This window comes from Globicephala melas, chromosome 14 (assembly GCF_963455315.2).
Source record: "Globicephala melas chromosome 14, mGloMel1.2, whole genome shotgun sequence".
Classification (NCBI taxonomy): Eukaryota; Metazoa; Chordata; class Mammalia; order Artiodactyla; family Delphinidae; genus Globicephala; species Globicephala melas.
In genome coordinates this window covers 57,540,967-57,553,248 of record NC_083327.1, presented here as the reverse complement: position 1 = coordinate 57,553,248, position 12,282 = coordinate 57,540,967, and the positions used below count along the sequence as shown (strand labels likewise).

At 36.9% G+C, this 12,282-nt stretch overlaps 1 protein-coding gene across 37 annotated transcripts in view; it reads left to right on the top strand.

The window, feature by feature from the left end:
• The window catches only part of EPB41L2 (erythrocyte membrane protein band 4.1 like 2), a 319,453-nt gene that overhangs the window by 57,818 nt on the left and 249,353 nt on the right, over nt 1-12,282 (top strand). Inside the window, exon 1 of one of the 37 annotated variants that reach the window (XM_060283721.2) lies at nt 7,721-7,886. The exons of 35 other annotated variants lie outside the window; for them this stretch is intronic. The gene's annotated coding sequence lies outside the window, so the exon portion shown is untranslated. Of the gene's footprint in view, nt 1-7,720; nt 7,887-12,282 lie in introns of those variants that run through there. One more of the 37 variants, XM_060283717.2, reaches the window with a different exon arrangement.

The window sequence follows — 12,282 nt, the reverse complement described above, 5'->3', positions numbered from 1 at the left end:
TTTCAAGTGCTATAGAGTGAACTTCCTGTCTTCTGGCTGCCAAGTTTTGTTGAGGGTGTGGGTGTGGTTTAAACGTTACGTGTCCTTATTTCCAACAGGTCCTTGTCTTCAACTTGCTCTCCCATCTCAACCCTCAGAGGTTTCTGGAACTTCCAATTCCTAAGGCTCACAAGCCTTCTCCAACTATCACATTGTTTTTGGTAGGTCCCCACCAAGACAGCAATGCAAGTTTAGGCTTCCTCTGCTCTGCTAAGTCAGTTACTTTATACATCTGTTCTCCATCTTCTAAAATTCTGTTGATATATCTCATCTGCTGGCCTGTCCTCTCCCTTTTTTTTTTTTTTTTTTGGTGAGTTAGTACCTTTTTTTCTTTAATTTTCTTTCTGTCATTTTAGTGTGGTTTTGGGAGTGAGCAGAAATTAACTCATGTTCAACCCACTGGATTTAGGGTTTTAAACTGATAAAAATAAATTTCCAAGATTATTGTGGTACTCACATTTGGTAAAAACTGCAGCCATAATAAAATTGTCCTTTTTCTCATGCCAAGTGCTGAGTCAAACTTTAGCAGTATATATAGAGAGACAGAAAAGTCAGGCGGTTGAGTTAACATCTAGGGTGGATGGGAGTGGTTGACTGATATGTGACTGAATAAGAAAGTGCTTCTTAGGAAGAGCTCAGAAAATGTATTACATTTTTTTCTTGTGATAGTTCAAGGATTAGTTCAGTATACACACTTACAAATTTTATATACTTGAACTAGATTTAAAAATACACAATAAAAACAAATTTGGTGAATGTGTATCAGAAATGGCAACCTTATTTTAGAGTTTACTGAGTATCTTAGTTTGTCTGTCTTTAGACTGACTTACGATTGGCATACATAAATTTGAATATTCTTTGACTATTTGAATATCTTTTGGTTATTAGAGGAACCTTTGAACTCATGTGGATTCTGCTAATACTTTAAGGGTGAAAAATTTCATTACTATAGCATAAATAGAGAGTGGGATTTACACTAATGTAAAGATACACACATTAGCAATTTTTGTGTATGAGTTTCGGGGAAAGTGAAACAAAAACGGAGGGTCTGAATAAGGCAGTGGCTGTGAGGTCTGAGAAGCTCTAGGAAGATCCCAGGGCTCCTGAGGGCATGTGGTTAGTGTCAGTTAAGTTGCCGAGTGGGCTTTAGGGATTTATTAATTCAAATACTCTATTCATTAATGTAGAAGATGTTATAGACAAATAGATCAGTACAGTAGTATCTCCCCAAAATGTGGTGGTATGTTAAAATGATTTGAGGTGGTGCACAGATGAATCTTTTTCTTTTAATGGTTAAATACGTGTGCATCAGAAAAATATCCAAGTACTTCAAAACTATGATATTACTAAGTAATATCAAAACACTGATATTACTTAGTATAAGGCTAAAGTAGGTGAGTTTTTTGTTTTTTGTTTTTTTTTGCCGTACGCGGGCCTCTCACTGTTGTGGCCTCTCCCATTGTGGAGCACAGGCTCCGGGCGCACAGGCTTAGCGGCCATGGCTCACGGGCTCAGCTGCTCCACGGCATGTGGGATCCTCCCGGACCGGGGCACGAACCCATGTCCCCTGCATCGGCAGGCGGACTCTCAACCACTGCGCCACCAGGGAAGCCCGAAGTAGGTATTTTAAAGTGACTTGATTTAAGGATAAGTATTACATAAATAATAATACAGCTGTTTGGATTTGGCAAAATTATAAAGTAGGTCTGATTACTAAAGTCTGAGAAACTTTGGGCAGGTTTAAAATAAGATTTCTCCTGATAGATAACAACAGAAAACTGTGTATGCTGACTGTGGCATAGACTTCTAATTTTTCTTTTTTAGAAATTAACAGTTGTTATTTTTCAAGTTTATTTTTTGGTATTCTTTTCAAAATAAGTCCTCAGAACATCTTATCATTCGATTCTTAAACCAATTTTGTACCAGAGTTCTGACAGGTAAGCAAAGTGAGTTAGGAAGGGGTTAAACTTACTCAAAGCCATTGAGCAATTTAGTAATGGAGCTTCAGGCACGGCCAGGGTCTCCCTGTGTCCAGAGTTGTTCCCTTTACTGTGTCCTCTTTTGATGTTAATGGACTTGCCAATTGAAGTTTTCTTGGAGAACTTAGGAAGCCTGCCAAGTTTTATAGCTGGGAGGGCTGTCCTGTAGCTTTTATATATTTGTATCTTGAACCCTGAAGGTAGACAGAGCTAGGTCTTCCAAAAATAGTTCAATAAATGTGTCAACATTTTCAAATACTATTGAAAAAACAAGGAAGTGGAAAAGTCCTATGGGATTATTGGAAAACGGTGCCAAATGCTTTCACAAGTATTTGAAAAGCAAATGTGGCACTGTGGTCATATGCTAGACAATGGTGCATACTTAGCCTTCATTTTGGAGCCCATTTTTATATGATAATCTTTTACTTTTCCCCAGTACTCTCTGTTTAATTGCAGCCTCTGGGAGAAAAGCTGCTAAATGAACATTTTTCTTGAAAAGTTTTCTTTAATTTACTTCTCTTATGGAGAAAAAGGCAAACTTCTGTTTTCTTAATAAAATGAATACAAATTGTGTATGGGAAAGATTAGAGTGACAAGTAATGAGTGGGGTCTGTCCACTGACAAAGGAATCAAGAGTTTATCCACGAGCTTGTAACAAGAACTGTTTTTGGATCTTGGCCATTAAAATCAGCATCAATAAAGACTGCGTCTTAATTTCCTTAATGCTAAGATTGTCTGTTTTAAATTACGCACATAAGGGAACGTGAATACATTCTTCCTTCCGAGATCTCTCACCACCCCAAACAGAAAAATAAAGGTGCAGGGAAGATATTCTTCACTCGTGCAGTTCTTCAGTGAAGGGCTGTCGCTGTGGGCAGCATGTGTAGTGCATATGTGGCTCCAACTTTTCTCCTAATTGAGGCCAGTTCACTTTCATCCTCAGTGCTACCAGCTTAAATGGAAAGACTCGAGGGTGGAATCTAGAGCATTCTATAGATCTGTGATCTGTGTGTTACTTGCTCTGTGCAGCACACATGTAGCAATGAAGGATAATATGGCTCTTTTTTTTTTTTTTCTCCCCTCCCCATTATGGCTCTTTTTTAAAGGACCTTTTTTGTTGTTCTTGTTAGGTTTTTTAAGCCATGTTTTTACTGTATCTGATTATCTACTGAAGTGTTTTTTTGTAGAAAGACTGTACCATTGTCAGCTATAGAAAAGTATTTTTCTTTTTTAAACTTTTTATTATGGAAACAATTAAAAATATTCAGAAGTAGAGAGAATAGTAGTGTAATGGACCTCGTGTAGCCTCACTCAGCTTTGCCAATTACTAGGACACGGCCAATCTTATTGATACACCCCACCCCCATGATTTTGAAGCAAATTCCAGATAATTTCATTTCATATAATTTCATTTGTAAGTAGGTAAGATTCTCCCCCCGCATTGGCATGTGATCACCAAAATAAAGTCCATGTTCATTACTGATTTTGTAGAATTACAGAAATTAGTTCATTTATGGCATATTCAGTTGTGTTTTTGGGATAAATATCTGAATATTGTTTTGATCAGTGAGAGCAATTTCATCTAAGTTTCAATCCGTGAAAGCAGTTTCATCTAAATGCAGCACTGTGGACATAAAGGAAATGCTTTAGCCAGTTCTCAAAGACCCAATTTCTAAACCAAATCTGAACTGACTTTCAAATTCTAGTATATTCTCAAGGTAATGTTGATGTTCTATAAATTGTTTTTCCATGGCTCCTGCTTATGTTAATACTAGATTTTAATGTTCTTTTTTTTATTTTTACATTTTATTTATTTATTTACTTGCAATATAGCTGAATTACAATGTTGTGTTTTAGGTGTACAGCAAAGTGATCCAGTGATTTTAATGTTTTTAGATTTTTCTTTTTTCTTTCCGTCTCTCACTTCTTCTCTCCTTCTCTGTCTCTTTCATTCTTTTGCTTAGCATAGTTTAGTGGCAATATGTTGGAACCAGACCAAGTGAAACATTTTTTTTTAGCTGACTGAAATTTAATGGAACTATGCAGTTATGAAATCACAGCAACCTGCCATGTGTATAGTTCTGTGTGGCTGTACAGAGGGGAAAGTATATGCTTTAAACATTCGTCATTGAACTTCCCTGGTGGCGCAGTGGTTAAAAGAATCCACCTGCCAATGAAGGGGACACGGGTTTGAGCCCCGGTCTGGTTAGATCCCACATGCTGCGGAGCAACTAAGCCCATGAGCCACAACTACTGAAGCCCATGCGCCTAGAGCCCGTGCTCCGCAACAAGAGAAGCCACTGCAATGAGAAGCCCGCACACTGCAACGAAGAGTAGCCCCAGCTCACCGCAACTAAAGAAAGCCTGCATGCAGCAATGAAGACCCAACACAGCCAAAAATAAATAAATAAAATAGTTAAAAAAAAAACTTAAAAAATAATTCGCCATATACTATTGAGAAATCATACTAGAACGTTGGCATAATAGACAAAGCTGACACTTAATAGTTGAAATAGTTGACACTTAATAGTTGAAATGCTTTTCCTGATTAACAGGCATGCTTTTTATGTTAGAGATAGTTTACTTTATATTTTAATTTGATTTTTTAATAAAAACGTAAAGACATCACATATTGAAATAGAAAATATTGATAACAACAGAAAACATTTCCTGAATACTTAATATGTGTCAGACACTATTCTGTAGGCACTTTTACATATATTTTCATTTAATCCTCACAGTAACCCTGGGTAGTAGGTACTGTTATTCTAGGTTTGCCTCATAAGAAAACTGAGGCACCACAAGCTTAAGTAAATTGCTCAAGGTCACTCAAGTAGTTAATGGCAAAGCAAGGATTTGAACCCAGGCCATTTGAGCCTATAGGCATAACTACTTTCCTATATTATACCTGAGAATATGTAAATTCCTCTTCGTACCCTGTTTGTACTTGCATTTCCCTCCCCAGAGGAACCATTTTGAACCAGAGCCAATGCTACACTATTGTATGAGGGTATAATTTGATCACTGGGTGGGTATTTTTCATTGAGAAACTTGAAAGCTGTGTTAATGAGATTCTACTCATGTTCCTTTACTGGCTTTAGTTGTGAAGGAGAAGAGGGGAAAAGTGGAAGCAAGTGGAAAGTAAAGCGGTAACCGCTGAAGTGTCTTCCTCCCGCCCACCCTCCAAGGAACATTGAGCCCATCTGTATTGTTGACAGGTCACAAAGGAGCTTCTGAAGCCAGTACTTCAGAGTACCACTGAATCTTCAGTTGAGTACCTTGAAGTACCAGGTATATTGTTGGAACATTGGTCATCGTTGGGCTTTCCTAAAATGTGTAGACTTTAGTGGGAGTTTGTCCTGGGTCTACAGTGACTGGAATTTTAACGAACCAGATACCTGATACTCTCCTCCACTTTTTTTTCTCAAAGGAGTGGAGGGTAGAAAGAAAATTGTTTTAGCCCCAAGTTTCAGTTCCAGTTCACCAATTACTAAGCGTGACATGGAGCGAGTGATGTTGCCTCTTGTGTCTGTTTTTCTCTTAAGTGGTTCAGTTGCCCTGACATAAGTCCAAATCCATTTAAGATGTCGTCTGTGGCTCATTCATTTGTCTCTGTTTGTGGAGAAGGTAATTGCCTTTCCTTATAGGAAAAACATAGACAAAGAACTTTGGCAAAACATTTGATAACGTTTTCATGGTGTCTTTATGGCAGCATTGGGAAAAAACTGTGTAGTGGAGGGAATCTGGTGGTATTTGTTACTGAAATTTTAACCTTTCTCATCTTCTATCCAAAATATTTTTGCCAGCAATTTTTATGATGACAGACGAGGACTGCTGATCAGATTTACAGATTTCATGGACGTTTGTAGGGAAACCAAATAAGGCTTGTACAGATTGTCTTGTTAGCTACAAAATGGGTTGAAATAAGATGAAAGTTGTTGGAAATAAAAGTAAAGTCTATTTAATTATAAGGTCTTTGAAAGAGTTCTGAAACAGGGTAGTCTTGGCCCTTCTTTTCAATGTGAAGTTTTATTAAAAAGTAGTAGATGCCTTTTTATTCCTTTTATTGACTTCTGGTCTCACAACTCCAGTGCAATTGTACTTTTCCAGGTAATAGATGGCTCTATTGTCAAGTCTATTGAACACATTTTCCCCTATATTATTATTTATTATTATTATTATTATTTTTTGCGGTACGCGGGCCCCTCACTGCTGTGGCCTCTCCCGTTGCGGAGCACAGTCTCCGGACGCGCAGGTTCAGCGGCCATGGCTCATGGGCCTAGCCTCTCCGCGGCATGTGGGATCTTCCCGGACCGGGGCACGAACCCGTGTCCCCTGCATCAGCAGGCGGACTCTCAACCACTGCGCCACCAGGGAAGCCCGCCCCTGTATTATTTTTGACATTAGCGACCAACCATATTGTCTTCGAAATTCTCTCTTGACACTGTTAGAGCTCTTTTTCTATATTCCTTCTGTTCTTTGCAAGCTTCTTTTCCTCTGACTATCCCTTCAGTTTTTTCTCTGTTTCCCAGGGTTCTCAGCCTTTGATTCTGTCTTGACTAATTTCGTATCACCCAAGACTTCACCTACAATCTTAGTTTGTTAACTCAAATCTCTCTCCAGGCTAAGTCTTCCTTTTCAGCTCTGGATCCTTATATGACTTAAAGAAATCTGCCAACATCTCAAAGTTTTTAAATGAATATGTGAAATATTTTGTGCAGAATGTGGGCTTTAATTGATTATTTTCCTTTGACCTGGAATATTTTGTTCATTTTTTAAAATTTATTTTTATTGGAGTATAATTGCTTTACCATGTTGTGTTAGTTTCTGCTGTACAGCAAAGTGAATCAGCTGTACATATACATATATCCCGTTTTTTGGAGTTCCTTCCCATCTAGGTCACCACAGAGCATTGAGTAGAGTTCCCCGTGCTGTACAGTATGTTCCCATTAGTTATCTATTTTATACATAGGATCAATAGTGTATATATGTCAATGTTAATTTTTAGGTACTACATTTTAAGGGGCATGTTGTGTGCACTAAGTATATATTTGTTCAATAAAAATGAGTGGAAGCTTAGACAAACTGAGTCCATGTCCGTGGAAGGGTGCCTGGGATGTTGAGGTTAGGAGAAACCATAGCGCATGAGGAACTAGCTGTTGAAATAACTGAAGGGGTAAGACTTGCTGGGGTAGGCAGCCTATTGAGAGCTGTCTTTTGAGCACTGGCTTTCTAACTTTCTTAGGACAGGATCCGTTTAGAGATTTTATATCTTGACGCGTTATTCAATATGGAAGTTTATGTGTGTATATATGTGAATAACAAACAAGTTTCATAAATTTAGTTCTTAGCCTAGCTTATGTGCATTGTGCTTAGATTTTCTTTTCTACTTAATAATAATAATAATAAAATGCCAGTCAACAAACCACTAACTTGATTTCACAACTTACCAATGGACTGATCTGTGTTGGAAAAATCCTTTTTCCATGGATGAAAATAAGAGATTCAGAGAAGGGAAGTTTTCTACCTGGTATGAGAAGAACTTTTTTTTTTTTTTTTTCGGTACACGGGCCTCTCACTGTTGTGGCCTCTCCCGTTGCGGAGCACAGGCTCTGGACGCGCAGGCTCAGCGACCATGGCTCACGGCCCAGCCGCTCCGCGGCATGTGGGATCCTCCCGGACCGGGGCACGAACCCGTGTCCCCTGCATCGGCACGCGGACTCTCAACCACTGCGCCACCAGGGAAGCCCGAGAAGAACTTTTTAACGGTTGGAGCAGGCAGAGAATGGAATGGGCTACCACGGGACGGAGTGACTTTTCCACGGTTTGAAAGACCCAGGGCAGAGGCTGATAGTCACCTCTTGGAAGGTGGGAGAAAGATTCATTGGGTGGGGGATGGGACTTTGTGACCACCAAGGTGTCTTACGAGCCTAAGATTTTATGATTCTCATTTTGATAAAATTTTAAATTTTATTAGCTAACTTTATTCCATATTTTTAAACAAAAGAGCTTCATTTGGGAAGTTTTAAATATATACAAAAGTAAACTGAATAGTATAATGACACCCCTACCCCTCATGCATTCTTATCACCCAGCTTTAACAGCTACCAACTCATGGCCAGCCTCGTTTGATCTATATTTCTGTTCTCTTTGCACATATTTCTGTATGTATCTCTAAAAAATAAGACTTCTGAAAAAAACCCACAATACCATTATTACACCTAAGAGATTAACAGCAAATCTTTAATATCAAATATTCACTGTTCAAATTTCCATTTGTTTTTGTTTTCTTTCGTAGTTTTTTGCTAGAATTAGGATCCAAATTAGGATCCACATATTCGATTAGTGATTCTTTTTTTTTTTTTAGTGATTCTTTTTAATCTATAGGTTTTGTCTCTTTTATATTTCCTTGTAATCTAGTTTTTTGAAGAAACTGGATTGTTTGTCCTCTGTCATTCACACAATTTTTCATTTTTCCGATTCTATCCCTGTGGTTTACTTTAACTTGTTCCTCTGTCCCATAAATTGGCAGTTACATACATAGGCTTTTATCAGCTTCAGGTTCAAATTTTAAAATATTTTTTTGGCATGAATATGTTATCGGTTCTGTTCTTTCTTAAGACCACTCATGGAGTACAGCAAAGCTAATTGTAAAGATGATTGGATTGCTTACTTAGTTCTTCATTTTCTGAAGTCATCCTAAGCCAAATTCCCCATAAAAACAGATGGAACCACTTAGAAGTTTGGGAAGATAATAATCCTCTGCAAACACCACATCCAGATACAAATTACAAGAGTTTCTTGTCTAGCTTCATTTCCAAAAAAGAAAGGGAGAAAGCAGATGCCTTAGTAATTTCCTCAGACCACAAACCAGGTTTTCAGTTAAAGTGAGACATTTTACAGTAAAGTCAGTCTTGATTTTTCTAGCACAATATGGAAACATTGCAGTTTTGCTAGTTAAATTTCCCACCCAGTAAGCAAGTATTGTCAGTGACTACTTCCCCGATGCCCTTCTTCCTTGGCAGTTGGAAGTAAAAGAGTAAAAATGGGAAGATGGCAAGTCAGAAAGGGGTATATGTGGGGAATCAAGTAATTGTGTTCTGTGGTGATCCTTTTGAAGGATATTTGTAATCTTCTTCTTACTTTTTATTATGGAAAATTTCAAATGTACAAATAAATAGCGAAGATAGTGTAGTGAATATCCATATCCCCACCACATAGTTTTTTCTAGTTTTTTCCCTCTCATGTATAGTGTATTTTCTAAAATTGGGTATGGGGTCACACCGCTATTCACCAGAATCTTATCATTTGTTTCATTTGTGAGGCTTGTGGCATAGCCCTTACATCTTTTTTTCTTTGTTTTGTCAGTGTTGGTAAATCTTTTGCTAGGTTTTATTTTATTTTATTTTGGTCCATGTTTATTATATTAGGTGGTAGATGAAGAAGATTATATTATTCAGTGAAGATGATTCTATTATTCAGTGAAGATAGACTGTGATTAGGCTTCATTCTCTGCCTTCTGTTTTAAAAACTTTATGTAATGGAAGCATACGTAAATGAAGAGAGATGGAGAGAGTAGAATAATGAATTCCCATGTGCCCATCTTCTAGGTAATTATCAACATATGGTCAACTTTGTCTCATTTACGTACCCACAAATCCCTCTGTTCCCACCCTGTTTCATGCTGGATTGTTTTAAAGCAGGTCCCAGACATTATATCACTTCATCATAAATACTTTTTTGTATGTCTGGTAAGCATTAAAAAAACAAAATAAACACAATTCCATTGTTACATCTAAAAAATTTAATATTTCCTTAATATCAAATATTCAGTGACTGTTCATATTTTTCCATTTGTTTCATTTGTTTCATAAATGTTTGTATAGTTGGTTTGTTTAAGTTAGGACCCAAATAGGTTGTACATTACATTTGGTTGATATGTCTCTTATTAGATATCTTAATATGTAGTTTCTTTCTCCTCTTTTTCAGTTTACTTGTTGAAGAAACTGTTGTTTCTTTAGAATTTCCCACCTTCTGGAGTTTGTTGATTGCATTTCTGTGATAGTGTTTAATATGTTTCTCTTGTCTGAATTTCCTTTTAATTGGTAGGTAGATCTGAGTCTTAATAAGATTCAAAGTTGGTTTTTGGTGGTGGTGGTAGTGGTTTGGAGAATCCTTCATAGTTGTTGGTGTTTATTTCTTATTGCACAGCTTCAAGAGACGCAATGTATGGTTAGCTTCTAACCATATTTTTTTCTCTGAATTACTTAAATTATGGAACTCATGACATTTTGCCCCAATTTCTTCATTATATATTTGTAAAAAACATGAATATTTTCTTATTAACCAGAACACTACCATTATATATAACAGTCAATTGCCAGTAGTTCTCTAATATTATCCGGTATTGAGTTTATATGAAAATCTCTCCAGTCATCCCCATGACTTCCTTTATAGCTCATTTATCAAACCAGGACCCTATGAAGGAGCACATATATGGTTATGTCACTTAAGTCTCTTGTGACCTAAAATAGTCCTCCTCCTTTCTCTTTTCACTGTCTTCTTATGACAGTGACCTGTTGGAGAGATGCAAGATGGCTGCCTAAAGTCTGGTAGAATCTTTATTTTTCTGGGTTTGTCTGGTTGTTTCCATGTGGTGGTATTTAACTTAGTGTTCTATCCTCTTAATTTTTTGCAAAGTAGAATTTAAATCTAAAAGCATGATTAGATTCAGAATAAACGTTTTTGGTAAGAGTACTTAATAGCCAAGTTGTATACTTCTTATTGTATCAGATCAGGATCCACATAATATAGGTATCCCACTATTAGTGAAACTAAGATTGATTAAGATGATGACTGAACTCCTCATTTAAAGTTATAGTTTCCCTTTTGAGTTGGGCAAGTAATCTTGGGGGAGTGAGACTTGAGCACCATACAGATATTTAGTTCTTTATCAGTCTTTCACCTAATAATGTTCATATCTATTGATGCTCCTTACCTGAATCAGTTATCTCATTGGGAGTGGCAAAACGGTGATAAAAGGGGATTTAAAAAAAATTACGGTAAAGTACATAGCAAAAATATACTATCTTAATCATTTTTAAGTGTATATAGTTAAGTAGTATTAATACATTGACATTGTTGCACAACTAATCTCCAGAGCCTTTTTCATCTCACAAAACTGGAACTCTGTACCCTAAGAGTTTTATCATTCCTTCAACTTTATAAGCTTGCAACTTTCTGTGCAAAATAGCTTTTTCTCGTCAATGTGGGCTATTTGATTACCATGAAATAGTTTTTAATTTCAAGTACAGGATTAAACAATTAAACAATTGAACAATTACAAACTTAATTTTTCCCTTTACCAAATTTCAGAATAAGCCATTAATATATAATAGTTGTCTCAAGTTTGTTTGATTGGCTTGCAGATTTTTATATATTAAGTGCATTTCAATCAAGTACAGTCATTCTTTTTGATGTTCAAATTGTCCCAACTTTGGCCAGGGGCAGACCCTTCAAGTTGGCTCTTAAGTCCTTTTGACATGACCCTATCAGGTTTTGAAAGTAAGGAATATGTTTGTTTAAAGGCAGTAAAATTTTCTTTGGAGAATAGGGTCAAATCTCTCTCAGCCATAGCACAAAAAGCATCCATATTGTAGAAAAGTGCCAAAGAGCAGAGTAAAATCTGATACTAATTTGTCAAGGAGAAACAGGGTGAAGTTAGATGACCTCTTAAGGCCTCTTCTCATTTTATATTTTGTTATCTTTTACCATATATAAAATTGTTTTTTTATTTTGTTATTATTGGAACAAAATATTTCAAGAGTTTGAATGTTGTCAGATTTTGCCTTAAACAACGTCTTTATTACTTTCTTCTTATTCTGATAGTCAGCTTCCTGGGCCAGGACTGGATTAAAGGACTGTAAGTTGGGAAATGTGAGGATTTCAGCATGTTTTCACAGTTATAGAGTCCATCCTCAGAGGAAATAAGAAGGGGTTTGCATCCTAACCTTTGCCTTTTATCCCAATAAAATGTGGCTAAACATTCCACATAAAGAAGGTCAACCTTTAATGCTCGATCAATAAGCTGCTGCCTCGTTTCCTGCAGACAGCTTTATTTCCTCTGATTTGAGTAAACAGATGAGGTTTCATCAGGAGTTTAACTGTATAACTGAATTTGTGCAGACCTGTTTTGTAGTGGGGTAACATCACAATGCTTACGTTTCCAAACCTCTGGAAGTTACCATGTGACATTTAAAAAAAG